The following is a 15,495-nucleotide window of genomic DNA, read 5'->3' as shown; positions in this document are numbered from 1 at the left end:
CTTCACAATTCACCGATATGGATCCCTTTTAGGTTCTTTCGAGCTATTGGAATGGTGTTTAGATCTCTGCTTTGGAGGGGTGAAACGGGTGGAACTAAATTGGAAACTCTGCAGAGAGACAAACACAAAGACAGACGTGGGGTTAGCGGTTCCTAACCCGTGGATCTATTTCTTGGCAACCCATGCTCAATATTTTAGAGGATTGGAGGATACAGGTAAACATTTGTTAAATGATCTCTTGCAGTGGGGGGTAAATAGTCCATCTTTATATGAAGCACTAGGGGTAACAAATTCAAATCTTCTCCCAAAAAAACCTTCCCACATTATCGTTAATGCATAAAATATGGTGGAAAATACGAGATCTGCAACAAATAGAGAGTTGCTCACAATTTACATCAATATGGGACACCCCACATGGTTAGTTAATCTGAGAAGTTTGGTGGGTTTTGGGAAGTGGAGGGAGAGGGGGTGGCAGGGTATCCCAGCTGCTATTAGATAATGTCCTCAAATGTTATTCACAATTACAGGAGGAGTTTGATCTCAATCCAAAGGACTTTTATAAGTACCTCCAGCTGCGTCATGCGTTCAATGAGGACTTTACGGAGAGTGGCTTGAAAGTCTATGTACCAAATTCTGTTATACAGTTAATTAGTAGATCAAATAGTTCATCTGGGATAATATCGCGGCTACATACACTGCTCAAAAAAATAAAGGGAACACTAAAATTCTACATCCTAGATATCACTGAATGAAATATTCCAGTTGTAAATCTTTATTCATTACATAGTGGAATGTGTTGAGAACAATAAATCCTAAAAATGATCAATGTAAATCACCACCAATATCCCACAGAGGTCTGGAGTTAGAATGATGCTCAAAATCAAAGTGGAAAATGAAGTTACAGGCTGATGCAACTTCAGTGGAAATGCCTCAAGACAAGGAATTGTAAGATGTCTTGCAGAGGGATGCAGCAGTCTTGAAATTGCCAAACTTTTGAAGCGTGATCACCGAACTATCAAGCGTTTCATGGCAAACAGCCAGCAGGGTTGCAAGAAGCGTGTTGGGCTAAAAAGGCGCAAAATAACCACCCATGAATTGAGGGAAATCAAGCATGAAGCTGCCAAGATGCCATTTGCCACCAGTTTTGCCATATTTCAGAGGTGCAACGTTACTGGAGTAACACAAAGCACAAGGTGTGCGATACTTGGGGACATGGCCAAGGTAAGGAAGGCTGAAAAACGACCACCTTTGAAAAAGAAACATAAGATAAAACGTCAAGACTGGGCCAAGAAATATCTTAAGACTGACTTTTCAAAGGTTTTATGGACTGATGAAATGAGAGCAACTCTTGATGGGCCAGATGGATGGGCCAGAGGCTGGATTCTCCATTCCAGAGGCAGAGAGCTCCATTCCGACTCAGACGCCAGCAAGGTGGAGGTGGGGTACTGGTATGGGCTGGTATCATCAAAGATGACCTTGTGGGACCTTTTTGGGTTGAGGATGGAGTGAAGCTCAACTCCCAAACCTACTGCCAGTTTCTGGAAGACAACTTCTTCAAGCAGTGGTGCAGGAAGAAGTCGGTATCGTTCAAGAAAAACCTGATTTTCATGCAGGACAATGCTCCATCACATGCCTCCAACTACTCCACAGCGTGGCTGGCCAGTAAAGGTCTCAAAGAAGAAAAAATAATGACATGGCCCCCTTGTTCACCTGATCTGAACCCCGTAGAGAACATGTGGTCCTTCATAAAATGTGAGATCTACAGGGAGGGAAGACAGTCCACCTCTCGGAACAGTGTCTGGAGGCTGTGGTGGCTGCTGCACGCAATGTTGGTCGTAAACAGATCAAGCAACTGACAGAATCTATGGATGGAGGCTGCTGAGTGTCATCATAAAGAAAGGGGGCTATATTGGTCACTAATTTTGGGGGGTTTTGTTTTTGCATGTCAGAAATGTTTATTTCTAAGTTTTGTGCAGTTATTTTGGTTTGGTGAAAATAAACAAGTCAGATGGGAATATATTTGGTTTTTATTAAGTTGCCTAATAATTTTGCACAGTGATAGTTACCTGCACAAACCGTTATCCTCCTAAGATGGCCAAATCTAAAAAAACCAACTCCAACTTCCAAAAATAATAAGCTTTGTTCATTATGAGTCCTTTGGGTTGATTGAGAACATAGTTGTTGATCAATAATAAAAAATAATCCTCTAAAATACAACGTGCCTAATAATTCTGCACACAGTGTATCTTTCCTGTATCTAAGTGGACAGTTTGATTTCACAGAAGTTTGATTTACTTGGAGTTACATTCTGTTGTTTGTGTTCCCTTTATTTTCTCCTTCGCCTCATTGGGGGACACATACCGTAGGTGTATGCTGCTGCCAATAGGAGGCTGACACTAAGTGATACAAAAAAAGTGATCTCCTCCCCTGCAGTATACACCCTCCTGCTGGCTCTCAGCTCCTCCCCTGCAGTATACACCCTCCTGCTGGCTCTCAGCTCCTCCCCTGCAGTATACACCCTCCTGCTGGCTCTCAGCTCCTCCCCTGCAGTATACACCCTCCTGCTGGCTCTCAGCTCCTCCCCTGCAGTATACACCCTCCTGCTGGCTCTCGGCTCCTCCCCTGCAGTATACACCCTCCTGCTGGCTCTCGGCTCCTCCCCTGCAGTATACACCCTCCTGCTGGCTCTCGGCTCCTCCCCTGCAGTATAAACCCTCCTGCTGGCTCTCGGCTCCTCCCCTGCAGTATAAACCCTCCTGCTGGCTCTCGGCTCCTCCCCTGCAGTATACACCCTCCTGCTGGCTCTCGGCTCCTCCCCTGCAGTATAAACCCTCCTGCTGGCTCTCGGCTCCTCCCCTGCAGTATACACCCTCCTGCTGGCTCTCGGCTCCTCCCCTGCAGTATACACCCTCCTGCTGGCTCTCGGCTCCTCCCCTGCAGTATACACCCTCCTGCTGGCTCTCGGCTCCTCCCCTGCAGTATACACCCTCCTGCTGGCTCTCGGCTCCTCCCCTGCAGTATACACCCTCCTGCTGGCTCTCGGCTCCTCCCCTGCAGTATAAACCCTCCTGCTGGCTCTCGGCTCCTCCCCTGCAGTATACACCCTCCTGCTGGCTCTCGGCTCCTCCCCTGCAGTATACACCCTCCTGCTGGCTCTCGGCTCCTCCCCTGCAGTATACACCCTCCTGCTGGCTCTCGGCTCCTCCCCTGCAGTATACACCCTCCTGCTGGCTCTCGGCTCCTCCCCTGCAGTACACACCCTCCTGCTGGCTCTCGGCTCCTCCCCTGCAGTATAAACCCTCCTGCTGGCTCTCGGCTCCTCCCCTGCAGTATAAACCCTCCTGCTGGCTCTCGGCTCCTCCCCTGCAGTATACACCCTCCTGCTGGCTCTCGGCTCCTCCCCTGCAGTATAAACCCTCCTGCTGGCTCTCGGCTCCTCCCCTGCAGTATACACCCTCCTGCTGGCTCTCGGCTCCTCCCCTGCAGTATACACCCTCCTGCTGGCTCTCGGCTCCTCCCCTGCAGTATACACCCTCCTGCTGGCTCTCGGCTCCTCCCCTGCAGTACACACCCTCCTGCTGGCTCTCGGCTCCTCCCCTGCAGTACACACCCTCCTGCTGGCTCTCGGCTCCTCCCCTGCAGTACACACCTTCCTGCTGGCTCTCGGCTCCTCCCCTGCAGTATACACCCTCCTGCTGGCTCTCGGCTCCTCCCCTGCAGTACACACCTTCCTGCTGGCTCTCGGCTCCTCCCCTGCAGTATACACCCTCCTGCTGGCTCTCGGCTCCTCCCCTGCAGTATACACCCTCCTGCTGGCTCTCGGCTCCTCCCCTGCAGTATACACCCTCCTGCTGGCTCTCAGCTCCTCCCCTGCAGTATACACCCTCTGCTGGCTCTCATCTCCTCCCCTGCAGTATACACCCTCCTGCTGGCTCTCATCTCCTCCCCTGCAGTATACACCCTCTGCTGGCTCTCATCTCCTCCCCTGCAGTATACACCCTCCTGCTGGCTCTCGGCTCCTCCCCTGCAGTATACACCCTCCTGCTGGCTCTCAGCTCCTCCCCTGCAGTATACACCCTCCTGCTGGCTCTCGGCTCCTCCCCTGCAGTATACACCCTCCTGCTGGCTCTCAGCTAACCAGTTCTTGCTTAGTGTCTGTAGGAGGCACATGGGTCTGTTTCAGACCCCAACGTTTTTATTTTATTGTTTACTTTTCTGTAAATTTTTATTTTTTAATTAACGGAGTGAAGGGGGCGACGGTTCCTTTCAAGGTTCCGATCTCCCCCGAACCATCAACAGGCGAGCACGGCGAGTATACCTCCCCGTACCCTCTCCAGCGATGTGGGAAGCCATGCCTGAGCTCACTTCAGGGGCGACGGTTCCTTCACGGTCCCGATCTCCCCACACCAGCAGCAGGCGACCACATGGAGTGTCGCCTCCATGTATCCTCTCCTGGAGCCAGGCCTAATGCCGGACAACTGGCCCTGTCCACCCGGACTGAGCTCCGTGGCTGTACAGAGGCCCCTCTCTATGGCGTCCGAGCAGCCCCCACTGTCCCACCACTGTGAAAGCGGATGGCACAAGGAGGCGGACGGTTCCTCTCCACCTCCCTAACAAACGGATGATGGATTGAGGTTTATCCCTGCACCGTCCACGCTGCACAGAACAGCGCTGAAACCCACATCCGCGGCGGCTCCATGCCGGGACGCGCATCAATGGTGAGTGGATCCATCTTCAGTGGGATATTCACATGCTGACAGGCAGCCTCAGCCACTTCCCTGTGGCCCACCTCTCTGAGGTAACGCTCTGGATGGCTGCAAAAATTTAGCCCCTGGCTTCAGCCGATTTGTAGGCCACATCCTGGAAGTCTTGCCTGGAACGACCCACTGGTGACTTCCGCCGGCTACAGAAATTTAGGCCCCGGCTTAGGCCTATTCAACATCGTGTCTGTGGCTCCGCCCCCCAAATTGGCGCTTCTCGCTCTCTGCGAGATTTTATCAACTCTGCAGCTCCCAGTGGCCACCTTGGTCCACCCGGCCAGCTCACACTGGGGTGACAGTATTTTTGCATTAAAGGGGCACATCGATTCTACATCAGTACCCGGGTAAGGAAATACCTGGTCTTAAAGGCACATGACCAGTATTTCCTGGTCTTAAAGGCACATGACCAGTATTCCCTGGTCTTAAAGGCACATGACCAGTATTCCCTGGTCTTAAAGGCATGTGGCCAGGATTCCCAGTCTTAAAGGCGCATGACCAGTATTCCCTGGTCTTAAAGGCGCATGACCAGTATTCCCTGGTCTTACAGGTGCATGACCAGTATTCCCTGGTCTTAAAGGCACATGACCAGTATTTCCTGGTCTTAAAGGCGCATGACCAGTATTTCCTGGTCTTAAAGGCGCATGACCAGTATTCCCTGGTCTTAAAGGCGCATAACCAGTATTCTCTGGTCTTAAAGGTGCATGACCAGTATTCTCTGGTCTTAAAGGCGCATGACCAGTATTCCCTGGTCTTAAAGGCGCATGACCAGTATTTCCTGGTCTTAAAGGCGCATGACCAGTATTCCCTGGTCTTAAAGGCGCTTGATCAGTCCGAGGAGCCCTCCGCCACCGACCTTAGCTTTATCCTCTAGTTCCCCTCAGTGGACTTCTTCACTGACCAATCCATGGTTCTCGGACCAAGAGATTGAATCCCTCTGTGTACCCTCTGTGTTTGGAGTGCTCGCAGGACCAATATACATGGTCCCTATCCTACATGGGAGCCGTCGGCTAGCAGGGGCCGCAAGTATTCTAGAAACCTGCAGGCGTCTAGAAACATACAGGCATCTAGAAAATGGAAGTTTTTCGTTTCCTGCTCCCTCACCAATGATTTGATGACAACAAGGCTCTGAATATGGATTGGATATTGCCTGAGCTTGCCAGAGCTTCAGAGACTAAACTTCGTCGAGAGCATTTGCCATTCAATTCGGATAAGCGATTTACTGGACAGAAGCCTCTACGTGGGATGCCATGCCTGGCCTGTTTTTTAAGGGCGACTGGTCCTTTAAAGGGCACCGATCTCCCCACACCATCAACAGACGAGCACACGGCGTGTCGTCTCCATGTTTCCTCTTCTGCATCCAGGCCTAACGCCAGACAACCTGTCCTGTCCACCTGGAGACCTGAACTCTGTGGACATATAGAGGCACCCTTTTTGGCGTACGAGCTCCCCCCTCTGCATCACCACTATTTAGTGGATGATGCAAGAGGGCGGACAATTCCTCTCCACTTCCCTGTTAAGAGGTTGATGGATCGAGGGTTCCTAATTTTTATCTCTGCACCGTGAAAAGAGGAGATGGCAAGAGACTATGACCTGCTGGATGCAGCCGCACATTCTGCCATTGGGCAGTTTAACCAGGTAGAATCTCCTGTGGTATACCTACCAGTATCCCTACCTGATGGGTCATCAATTAAAAATACCACGGACTGTCAGATAGCAAATCTGGTTCGTTCCGTCTTGCGGCTTCGGGTCCAGCGCTCTATCCTCCCTAGCGGCCGCATGGATTGCTAGAGCAATGGTCTCCTGGCTGGAGACCTTAACTGCCTTGATTCACACCAGCAACAACTGGCCAATCAAATCTTTTGAGCGGGAGACTGACAATGGATTGTATAAGGATTGTCCAACACAGTCTAGATCTAAGGGATCTTGGTTCCAAACAGGGGAACGAAAAGTAAGATCGACCCTGGACCTCAAACTTCTAACAACCTTTGACATGGTCCTCCTTCTTTGGATGGAGTCCCTCCGCTCAGCCATTACTTCAACAGAAAAAGGTGCAGTTTCCGGCATCCATCGACATTCGGGTTGCTTGCCATCTGCAAAAATTCCTTCGCCTTTCCATTCGTCAACAGCATTTTCAAGTCACAACCTTGTCCTTCGGCCTTGCTTCCGCACCCAGAGTGTTCGCTCGGGTCATGGCGGATGTCATGTTTCTCTTGCACTCTAGAGGCGTGCTCGTCCTGCCCTGTTTGGTCTGTCTAGCCGCCCTTCCAGGACTACGCTGAGTCGTCTATATCTCTTGCGATACCTTCTCTCCTGGGCTGGCAGCTACACTTAGACAAGTTCTCCTCATTTCCAGCCCAGCAGATATCCTTTTTGAGGATGATCCTGCACACTTCTAGAAGGATGGTAATTCTTCCTCGAGACAAGGTCATGGCCCTTCAACAGGGAGCTCGCGCAAGGAGAGTTCTGAGGACTTGATTACTCACCCCCTCATTTCATTCGATTTGCTAAGAGAGTTCTGAGCAAAAATGGTGACGACAATGGAAGCGGTTTCCTTCGCTCCGCTCGGTTTCAGCAAGTCAAGCAGACTTTCAGACAATAGTCTCTGAGCTCCTTCTTCATCCAGGGCCTTTCTCCCACTTCAATGGTTATTAGTAACTTCCAATGCCAGTCTTCTTCTCCCCATCATTGTTCTGGAGATCCGAACGGTAGTCTTACAGCAGGTCCACTGCCTTCTGGCGGGTCTCCCTATCCGAATTCAATTGGATAATGCCACGGCGGTGCCTTACGTCAGTCATCTAGCAGGTACCCACGGTCAGGCGCCATGACCGAGGTACCTCACTTTCTCTGATGGGCCGAAGTCTATTATTCGGTGATCTCGGCAGTATATATCCCAGAAGTAGAACTCCGAACGGCAAACAAATTCAGCCGTCAGAGTTCCACCTCAAGTCAGTGGGAACTTCACCCCGAAGTCTTCCATCAGATCTGTCCTTACTGGAGCTCTCCAGTTGTAGGTGGGATGACATCCAGACTGAATGCCAATGTACTTGAGTTCGTGGTTCGGCCTCGAGATCCAAGAGCCATCGCTCTCCATGCTCTGGTTCTGCCGTGGTACCAGTTTCCATAACTCCCCTTCCACTGCTTCCACTGCTGAGTGATCCTCAGAGATCCGCACTGACCACGTCCGTTTTTTTGTTTGCGGAGCTAGTATCTTCTCGCCTTATCGCAGCACAACCGCAAGTAGGGACTTTTTCACAGGGAGTTTTCACACGAAGTTCTTCCCTATCGCATACCGTTAGATCATTGGGACCTTATTATTCCTAGGAGCCGTACAGTAGGCTCCTTTTTCATCCGGGCAGACTTTACTATCAGGGAAAGTCGTCCCGTTCTCCTCTGCGATATTCTCACTCTGACGAGTCTTCGGAGCTAGCTTCTCTGCTCTTTCAGACTTTTTTCCCTTATTACCTTCGAGGCAAGGTTGTCCTCAGGCCATCTCCATCCCTTGTTACCAAGGTGGGTACTGTATTACCACTGTTATGAGGGCATAGTTCTTCCCTCATCTCTTTTGGCTCCAGTCCACAAAATGGAATAAGATCCCCCATATTCTGGACGAAGTGAGTGCTCTGAGTAGGTACGTCTTGAGGACGGCGTCCTTCTGAAGGTTAGACGTTTTATTTGGGCTTCCTGACGGTAGAGGAAGGCTTCCTGACATTTTCAGGAAGGGTTTAGCCGTTTCATCGACCATGATAACATGGTGAATTCTTTTCACCATCCAGGAGTCCTTCCGTGCTAGATGTCAGCCTATCTCCCTATCTATCAAGGGTTCTAGGCACCAGGCGTCAGCAAGGCACGCCTACAAGCTTGCGGATTCGTCCAGTCCGCATGCATTCTTGAAGCACTATAATTCCCACACTTCCACAGATGTGAGTCTGGGCAGGCGGACTCTGGAGGCCGCGGTGGCGCACTTGTAAGTAGCGGTTACACAGGGCCTGATCTGTTGTTGTCCCCACCCAGGGACTGCTTTGTGACGTCCCACGGTCTGTGTCCCCCAATGAGGCGAAGGAGAAATAGGGATTTTTGTGTACTCACCGTAAAATCCTTTTCTCCGAGCCATTCATTGGGGGACACAGCTCCCACCCTGTTATTAGCTTATGATTGTTTTTTTATAATCTGACATGCTATACTCTCATATATAATATGACATGCTATACGCTCATATATTGTTATTGATCTCCTACTGATTTTGCACCGAACTGGTTAGCTGAGAGCCAGCAGGAGGGTTTATACTGCAGGGGAGGAGCTAACTTTTTTTGTATCACTTATTGTCAGCCTCCTATTGGCAGCAGCATACACCCACGGTCTGTGTCCCCCAATGAATGGCTCGGAGAAAAGGATTTTACGGTGAGTACACAAAAATCCCTATGTTTTGAGCAGTGTAGATCTTTATTAACATTAGTGAAAAGCAAACACCCAATTCATAGTAAAGAGATGGGAGCCAGAGATCCAAATATAAATGAAATATACCATAGAGACGGTACTGTTGTAGGGTGCGGCCAGACAAAATCTTTTTGGATACTGGGAGCCAGAGATCGTCCCAATAGAAGAAGGTCAATGGATAGAGATATTGGAAAGGGTGCCTCAACTGGTTTATACGTTTTGAAAAAGGGCTGTACAAAAAAAGGGGCAATATTAATAAATGTGAACAGCATAGGGTTGCCTGGATGGATGAACCAGGGCTCCCGTCGAGGGAATTAGTGAGATATAGATTGGGCTTGATTTAATAAAGAGGGTTACGAGATTTATGATCCATGTTTATCCCATGAGCAATAATAATGATTGCACGGCTAGAAGCTCCAAAAGGAGATGTTTCCTTTCTAGGCATTACAGTGGTGATGACTGTTTTGTCCTTTTTTTTTTTTTTTTATTTGTTTGTAGAATGGGAATTTTTGTTTTTAATTTAATTTGGTATTTTCCTTTCCATGTCCCCTAGCCCCCCTTTCCAGTTGTTCTTAATTTTCTGTCTTTACCCGAAGCAGGTTGTATGTTCGTGTTAAAATTGTTGGAAAACTTCAATAAAGATACTTTATTAAAAAAATATCCTCCAGGTCCTTTGTAGCCCATATATACTTAGATGACAACTACGTACATGGTCCAGTTTGCTAGTTTTCTTATTTTACTCACGTATACACCCTGGAATCTGTGCACCGACCACAAGCCAACGTATTGGAGAGAAATTCTTCTTTTAATCTTGCTAAAAGTTCCTGGTGGTCTAATAATGGTTTCCTTGATGAGGGATCTGCGTCCAATTTTTTTTTTTTTTTTTTTTTTTTTAAAGGCGTAGCATGTACCATTTAATAAATGACTGCACTGGGCATTGGAAATGGAGGTATAGTAAGTCAGCTGCATCCAGAAGTGCTGCCCGGAAACACACACGGGACGCGCTCAATAAACCATCTGGTCCATTTGGTATATTTTCAGAAAACAGAGCCACAGAAATGATTTTCTTGTAGCAGGAGGGAGACATTTGTCAATCAAGGGGACATTTAGAAGACTAACTGCTTTATGTTCATGACTTTTATTTTGTGTTTGCTGCCTGTACAAGTATTAGGCGAAGAGTAGATTAATAGGATATCATAGGTTCTGAATAGTGATGAGCGAACGTGCTCGGATAAGGTGTTATCAGAGCATGCTCGGGTGCTAATCGCCTGTTTTCGGCGTGCTGTAAACATATGTTCGAGTCCCCGCGGCTGCATGTCTCGCGGCTGTTCAACAGCTGGACCACATGCAAGGATTGCCTAACAAACAGGAAATCGATGCATGTGTCGCGTCCGTCGAACTGTTGCGAGACATGCAGCCGCTTGGATTCGAACATATTTTTCGAGGATGTCGAGATTCGAACATATTTTTCGAGGATGTCGAAGACACTCGGTTAGCACATTATCCGAACACTTTCGCTCATCACTAGTTCTGAAGCAATATCTCACCGTGGACTGATTCCTGTAGGCAGCCCAACTATTTCCACAACTTGGACATGTCTTTTGAAGACGTAAAGTTTTAGGGAATCCATCATGTGGCCCATCACAAGACGAGGCTTGAGAAGCAGAGTTAACAATATGGCGCCCATGACCTAGATGGCATTACATCCTCTAATTCATATATATGCTCTAGTACTCTTCCAACGTTAGCCAAGATAGGACAGGATGAGACCAGCTGAATGGCACCAATTTTTTTTTTTTTAAAGGAGCATGGTGTATGAAATAAGTTGTATACATTTTTAGACACTCCATCATTCATTGGCCAAATTATTCTGAAACAAAGCCCAGATCCCCTGCATAGATATTGATTTAAATGGTTACTCTGATGCCCCTCACTTCCGCCTAGAGGGGTTTATCGGGTAGGTATTCGCTATATTGCTATTTTATTGTGCCCTCAATTTTTTAAAATTTCCTAGATAACCAATTTAACTTTATAATGGTGTAAAATGAGACTTAAGAATCATTAGGAAAGAAAAAATAGCACCATTGTAATTAGTTGAAGATGAGCATGGAATAATGAATGTATCAGATTGCTTATTAATATGGATTTCACACGAAATCTATTACAGGTAACCACAGGTGAGTTAACTCCATAAACCAAAGGGTTAGTCTCTTGATTAATCTTCTGAAATCGCTTTGTTGGCACTGGACTAAAATTCGAGATAAGTAGACTAATAATAACCAAATAAAATATACAAACAAAATAGGGAAATATAAAAAAATATATATATATATAGCAAATTAGTCCAGCTGTAGGAAGCTCGTTTTTATGTCTCTATTCCAAGTTTATGAAGTATAAAATTTCAAAGACTGGAAACGTTGGTTCCCTTGGGTCGTCACATTTTTCTAATTGGAGATATGATTTCTTTGATGTCATTTTTAATGTATGAGGTTTCAAGGCAGTGAGAAAGTGTGCGTGTATATTATTACTGTGCATATATGTATGTACAGTCAAATAACTTTCATCTGGAAGTAATGATACTTGATGTTGGATTATCAACTATTCTGATCTATCAGAATGGGGTTAAATGGGTTCTCCGGCCTGAGGCTACAAGTCTGTAGTCAGTCTATGTGACTGCAGACTTGTGAATCCTCACATCGTGCACAGTGCGCACTGTCGGGGTTCTCTGGTGCTTGGAACGGATGGTCATGTGACTGCAAGTAAGCAATTGGCATACTTCCAGCCACATTCAGACTATAATTGTCCGTCTTTGCTGAATTCACTTGTATTGAGGTTGCGCCCATCTAGTCAGCACGTAACCACGTGTATGCTAGACGCATACTTGCGTTCACTTATCGGAGAATCTGGAGAGGATTCACAAATTTGCAGACACATGGATTGACTGTAGACTTGTAGCCCACGGCTGGACAACCCCTTTAATTGCAAGGCTTAAGAAAGTAAGATATGATGTCTGTGTATCTCCCTTGCTCATGATATCTAGATATTGGGCCTTTCTCACAAGATTTCTGTTTAAGCATGCCATACACATGAGAAGGCTGTCAGCCGAAACATGCTTCGACCGGTCGTTCCATTGGCAGCCCTCTCTCCCATACACAGGAGCACTTGTTTGGCCGGTCTTTTCATCAGCAACCCTCTCTCCCATACACAGGAGCACTTATTTGGCCTGTCTTTTCATCAGCAGCCCTCTCCCATGCACAGGAGCACTTGTCCGGCCGGTCGTTCCATTGGCAGCCCTCCCTCCCATACACAGGAGCACTTATTCAGCCGGTCGTTTGGTGAGCAGCCCTCTCTCCCATACACAGGAGCACTTGTTTGGCAGGTGTTTTCATCGGCAGCCCTCTCTCCCATACACAGGAGAACTTGTTCGGCCGGTCTTTTCATTGGCAGCCTTCTCTCCCATACACAAGAGCACTTGTTTGGCTGTTTTTTTTCTTTGGCAGCCCTCTCTCCCATACACGAGCACTTGTTCTGCCGATTGTTCCGTCGGCAGCCTTCTCTCCCATACACAGGAGCACTTGTTCTGCCGGTTGTTCCGTCGGCAGCCTTCTCTCCCATACACAGGAGCACTTGTTCTGCCGGTTGTTCCATCGGCAGCCCTCTCTCCCATACACAGGAGCACTTGTTCTGCCGGTTGTTCCGTCGGCAGCCCTCTCTCCCATACACAGTAGCACTTGTTCGGCTGGTCGTTTTGTGAAGAGCCCTCTCTCCCATACAGAGGAGCACTTGTTTGGCTGGTTGTTCCGTTGGCAGCCCTCTCTCCCATACACAAGAGCACTTGTTTGGCTGGTTGTTCCGTCGGCAGCCCTCTCTCCCATACACAGGAGCACTTGTTCTGCCGGTTGTTCCGTCGGCAGCCCTCTCTCCCATACACAGGAGCACTTGTTCTGCCGGTTGTTCCGTCGGCAGCCCTCTCTCCCATACACAGTAGCACTTGTTCGGCTGGTCGTTTTGTGAACAGCCCTCTCTCCCATACAGAGGAGCACTTGTTTGGCTGGTTGTTCCGTTGGCAGCCCTCTCTCCCATACACAAGAGCACTAGTTTGGCTGGTTGTTCTGTCGGCAGCCCTCTCTCCCATACACAGGAGAACTTGTTCGTCCTGTGTTTTCGTCGGCAGCCCTCTCTCCCATACACAGGAGCACTTGTTCTGCCGGTTGTTCCGTCGGCAGCCCTCTCTCCCATACACAGGAGAACTTGTTCGTCCTGTGTTTTCGTCGGCAGACCTCTCTCCCATACACAGGAGCACTTGATCGGACAGTCTTTTTGTCGGCAGCCCTCTCTCCCATACACAGGAGCACTTGTTCGGCTGGTCGTCTTTTCATTGGCAGCCCTCTCTCCCATACAGAGGAGCACTTGTTCGTCCTGTGTTTTCGTCGGCAGACCTCTCTCCCGTACACATGAGAACTTGTTCGGCCGGTCTTTTTGTTGGTAGCCCTCTCTCCCATACACAGGATCACTTGTTCGGCTGGTCGTCTTTTCATCGGCAGCCCTCTCTCCCATACACAGGAGCACTTGTTCAGCCAAGCGCTCCTGTGTTGTCTGAGTAACCTCCAACGGTCATCTCTGCCATCTTGCTTCATTTTGGGATGTTGGATGCCAGCGCCGTAGTCGATCATTGGTCTTTAAATTGGGTCACAGACTAGTGAGAGACACTTTGGAACATCGGCGATTTTACTAAAAGAAAAATGTCCAGTTTACTATTTACAGCATCTATTATTGACTTAATTGGTCAACCATAATTGACAGTATTGGTATATCCCTTTTTGTTTTTTCACAATGGTGTGAGATTATCGAGAGGTGGGTTTCTCAGAGGCGGGACCCGCATCTATCAGACATCCTGTAGATACGACATAAATGCTTACCCCCTTTAAGTTTTATCTACTATAATTCTCAGATGGTCAAAAAACACATTGCACAAAGTGGAAAGAAATGAATAATACCTTCTTTTATTTCCACATCACGGCAATTCCCTAAAGAAGGTTTTTACACTGTCTTTTATTTATTCGTCGCTCGCAGATGGAGCATTCTCTTTATTTTGTGTCTATACAGAAGACCTCTCATTACAGGCTTTCCTGTATGGGAGCGAAGTAATTCAGATTTTCTGCACTGGTTTTTGTTTCTAATACTTTAGTGAAGTTAACATTTTGGTTTTGTAAAATATATCTCAACAAGTAGATCTCATATTCTCACTATTTGTATCAGTGATAAAATCCTCGAGAAACCTTTCTGCTCCAGTCGCAAAAGCAATATACGTAGAAGGTATATGGCCGAGGACCTAATGGTCACCATGAGACTCCCACTTCTAAAATCTAATTTTGAGGGAAATGACAATCAGTTGAGGTGGAGGGACATACACAAAAGTGAGTACACTCCTCACATTTTTGTAAATATTTTATTATATCTTTTCATGGGACAATGCTGAGGATCTGACACTGTGATACAATGTACAACAGTCATTGTACAGTTTGTATAACAGTGTAAATGTGGTGTGTCCTCTAAATAACTCAACACAAAACCATTAATGTCTAAACCGCTGGCAACAAAAGTGAGTACACCCCAAAGTGCAAATGGCCAAATTGGGCCCAATTAGCCATTTCCCCTCCCCGGTGTCATGTTGCTCATAAGCGTTGCAAGGTCTCAGGTGTGCGTGGGGAGGAGGTTTCGTAAATTTGGTGATATCGCTCTTACTGGTCACTGGAAGTTCAACATGACACCTCATGGCAATCAACTCTGAGGATCTGAAAAAAATAATTGTTGCTCTACATAAAATGCTTTAGGCTATAATAAGATTGCCAACACCTTGACACTGAGCTGCAGCACGGTGGCCAAGACCATACAGGGGTTTAACAAGACAGGTTCCACTCAGAACAGGCCTCGCCATGGTTGACCACAGAAGTTGAGTGTACGTACTCTGCGTCAGATCCAGAGATTGTCTATTCAAAATAAGAAGAATGAGGTTACAGGGGTAGTGGTGGTGTGGGGGTCATTTCTTTGGTCTGGAGATCTGATGAGATTCGTTCTCTTGGTTTTTTAAATTGACATCGGGCAAATTTATTTAAAAAAAAAAATCTGTTCTAAAGCCAAAAAATTAAACACCATGTAAATAATTTATGGGAACCTTCGCTACTTGGCTCATGTTTTAACAAATTAATTGCAAAATGAATTTCCCCCTGTTGCCTTTGTGGCAGGGAAACAATGATCTGTTGAAAAATTTAGGACAGAACATATGTTTTTGTCTCGTCCT

General features: G+C 47.5%; 1 protein-coding gene across 1 annotated transcript in view; it reads left to right on the top strand.

Annotated features, from left to right (window-relative positions):
* The window catches only part of MAD1L1 (mitotic arrest deficient 1 like 1), a 740,224-nt gene that overhangs the window by 56,515 nt on the left and 668,214 nt on the right, over positions 1 to 15,495 (top strand). The window lies entirely within an intron of this gene.

The sequence above is a fragment of the Ranitomeya imitator genome, chromosome 7 (genome assembly GCF_032444005.1).
Source record: "Ranitomeya imitator isolate aRanImi1 chromosome 7, aRanImi1.pri, whole genome shotgun sequence".
NCBI lineage: Eukaryota > Metazoa > Chordata > Amphibia > Anura > Dendrobatidae > Ranitomeya > Ranitomeya imitator.
Note: the sequence above shows the minus strand (reverse complement) of the source record. Positions and strands in the feature narration are given on the sequence as shown.